This window comes from Halyomorpha halys, unplaced genomic scaffold, assembly GCF_000696795.3.
Source record: "Halyomorpha halys isolate HHAL.00 unplaced genomic scaffold, Hhal_1.1 Scaffold158.1, whole genome shotgun sequence".
NCBI lineage: Eukaryota > Metazoa > Arthropoda > Insecta > Hemiptera > Pentatomidae > Halyomorpha > Halyomorpha halys.
Genome location: NW_027107138.1, coordinates 274,455 through 278,158, shown reverse-complemented (window position 1 = coordinate 278,158; position 3,704 = coordinate 274,455). Strand labels below are relative to the sequence as shown.

The following is a 3,704-nucleotide window of genomic DNA, read 5'->3' as shown; positions in this document are numbered from 1 at the left end:
AACTTGAAATGAATTAGTAACTAATTTAATGATTCATATTTAAGTGAAAAACAGCAGAAACTGACTTACTTAAGTATGTCACTTGAAGTGCCGGTTTTCATTGTGTAGTCTATTAATAATTATCATCGACTACAGTGTAATATTACGGTAATCTAAAACGATATCTTGATATCGATTCATAGTGAAATTCCTCCCTCGATAGTATTCCTGCATCGACTGTTATGTATCAGTATAAATGGCAAATAAGATTCATAATTACGTAATTACTTATTTAATGCCGATTAACTATTTATATTTTTAAAAAATTATAATTTTTATGTATCAAAATATACAACAGAAGATGGAAATGATTATTGATGCACTTCTAAAAGCGCAGCCCAGTTTTAACGAATAAATAACATCAACATAAAATATTTGTCTTATATTTGTAATCTCTTATTACGTAACGTACAGAAAATAAATCAATTTTTAAATTATCATTATGTTTTGTTTATTTTATTTTAATGAATTTTCAATAATTAATAAAACTATGCTAACAATTTTAATTCATTAAATAGTTTCATTATTATTTAATTCAGTTTTGGAATGAATTTTTTTTCTGATTTATTTTTTTTAATACGCATTAATATTTCCATTTAAATTTAAACTAAAGTACGGCCTTGCTAAGCAATCAATAAGTTGAAGATGGAAAGAAATAGATTTTAAAACGAAAACAGGCTATCTGAACTATTTTATACTATTATTCATTAATTTTTGTCCATAAAGTAAATTTATAGAATTATATACAATATTAAGTCATTTAAAGCATGTTTTTAACTTTAAACTTAATAAATAAGTATAAATAGTAATTATAGAAAAGTCTTTTGACATGTCGCCGTCATTGAACATGTTACATAACGTACTTGTTATGAAAAGTGGTGTGGTTGAGATAAACAAATATCGGAAGTTGATAAAATATTACCTTGAAAGTTTTTATATTAATTAAAGTTTTCGTACTTTGCAAAGTATTAGGTGAGGTGTATTTCTATTCTTTTTTCTTGGTAACATTTTATTGATTTTTGAAACTCGTGTATATCAACCACGTCCGCAAAAAAATTAAAATAAGTTTCAATTAAATTTTAGCAATGTCTAAAAATATCATCTTAAAGGAAGGCTTACAAGGTCACTTAAGCGAATAGGCTTATTGGGGTTTCTGACCTTAACCTCCAAGTCTGAAGTGCAGCGACCACTTCCCCGGTACTTCAACTACATTTATCTATGATTCATGAAAATGATATGGATTATAATATGCAGGCCGTTGAAGAAAATCGTTTTGAAAATAAACATACTTTCTTGAAAACATGTCGTCGGATGCTATGGAAACAATTCTATAACTTAATATTTATTTCAGTGACGCAGTTCCAAAATTAGGTTAAAATAAATAAATTCAAAAAATATTGTTTGATGGGCACACATTAATATGTTAAATAATTAAATAGTGATCAATAGCAGTGTCTTTAAAAAGTCAAAGTGATGTATCTGTCAAGTTTGCCATCTTGGTTTTTCTATTTCTAACTAGATATGTTACATAACAATTTAAAAATGATTGATTGACGTATATCAAAATGAGAAATTTGCTACTACTATAAATTTGTAATCATAATCCAAAGCAATTTGGTCGAAAATTATCAAATCGCTCCGATATTGGACATGCTATATAATTCATGTCATGAAGTTAACAAATAAAGTTTTCATTTTTTATCTTCAGGTAGAAAGGGTAAGAAACAAAATCGATAGATGTTTTTAAGTGCTATATAAATTTCAACTGTTTCATTATCCACTGACACTAATGCTACCCCAATTTATTTTCTGGGGTAAGGTAATTTTAGACACGTGCATTTTTTTTTTAGTGTGCAAGGTGAAAGATTTGAATAAAATATCATCTCGGGACTCCTGTTTCATCAGAACTGTTACGTAATTAATTTAAAAAGTTCAGTGGTGGACCTATGTTTATTAAAAAAAAAAAAGCTTAATGTCATCGAATTCATGAGGAGGAATGGCCTTTTACCACGCACGCACGCACGCACGCACGCACACACACACACGCGCGCGCGCGCGCGCACACACACACAATAACTTTTTTAATTACTAATTATTATGAAAACGTATATACAACAATATACTAGGTATTTCACAAAATCTTTTTTTAAGTTGGACCCATTTCTAAGTAATCTCAAAAAATCCAATTGGAACCATAAATGGTCTCAAATTATAGGTTTTCACTTATTTTGTGACTGTTGACAAATATTAATATTTTCATATTCACTTTTAAATTTCAAATCCTATTGGTTAGTTCGAAAATGGACTTATTGACGCTTTAATGCGAAGCCATATTTCAGAACTTGAAGTTACGTAACTACTGAAGAAAAACTGGAATTTATTTATTTTTTTATATCCAGTTCATCGGGAATAGATAGGCAAGCCGACAAGTTGGATGTTTGAGACCAAGCATTTCTACCTCTACAACGGTTATATAACTCCAGTTTTTGAAACAAATAACCTTGGATGTAAAGGGTTTATCCGGAGAATAAAAGTATTTCATCAGACCGTTTTCTTTTAAAATAATGAATGAATTGGGTTTATATTATGTATGTGTGTGTTTGTGTTTTTATATGTATAACTAAATTAATATCATAACTTTAACAATACTGAAATTTAGTGAATCCGCGAAGAGCATCCTACAAGATAGGACGGAATACTATCCTCCCATCTACGTTTTACCTGCTACCGAGAAGTATACCTGTCCTTTCAATTGGTTCATTCCTGATCCAACCCGACAACAATACAATTACCGCGCTGCAAGAACTTCCCCTATATTTACTTGATCCAGGGGAGGCAGTTACGGGGTGTCTAGTTATCTCCTCTACGTCATAGTTTCTTTTTTAACGAGAGGGGCTACTTACTAATCGGTAAAGAAATGGCAATGTTCAATCTAAGTTGACGCGAACTCAATTTATTACTGAAAAATAACAAGATTTTATTTTATCCCTAATCTTTTCTTCGAAGGTTTGATTTGTTCTAATTCTGACTATGTACTTTCAATTGCCCCTATCTATTTCGAGACCAAGATCGATTAGTTTGGTTATGTTATTAATATTTAGATGTAATCTTTTAAATCTGGTTAATAGCGAGATTTTATTAAAAGTTTGCTTAGTTCAAGGGTGCCTTTACGCCGAAATGTTACCAGTCACTTTGAAATTATTCTTACTTATTTTACCTTTAAAACATTTCTTTTTTTATTAACCTATTTATTTATGTGTTCTAACTATTTAATTCATTTATATGTCTTTTAAATTTATGCATTAGTTCTTTTAAAATTTATTATTTTTTATTTTTGGTAAACTGTTCTACTGCAGTGATTGTTTTATTTCTGCTTTATTTATACGTTGCTATTTGTTGATTATTTCTATTAATATGGTTAATTGATCAAACAGTTGATTTGCGGATCACTGGAGAGGAAGGGTATAAAATAGTGAAACACGGGGAATAATGTAATGGATAAATTGGTAAATTGTATTCGGCTTTGAGCGAGAAGAAAAAAACATATATATACACATATAGGGAAAACAATTTTTGTTGAGAAAAAAAATTTGGATTTGAACTGTATTATATATATATATATATATATATGTTGAGTTATGGATAGATGGGTACGTTGTGTGTTA

General features: G+C 29.1%; 1 protein-coding gene across 1 annotated transcript in view; it reads left to right on the top strand.

The window, feature by feature from the left end:
* The first annotated feature begins 441 nt into the window (after positions 1-441).
* The window catches only part of LOC106678755 (uncharacterized), a 70,461-nt gene continuing 67,198 nt past the window's right edge, over positions 442-3,704 (top strand). The window contains exon 1 of the mRNA XM_067045442.1: positions 442-454. The gene's annotated coding sequence lies outside the window, so the exon portion shown is untranslated. The remainder of the gene's footprint in view (positions 455-3,704) is intronic.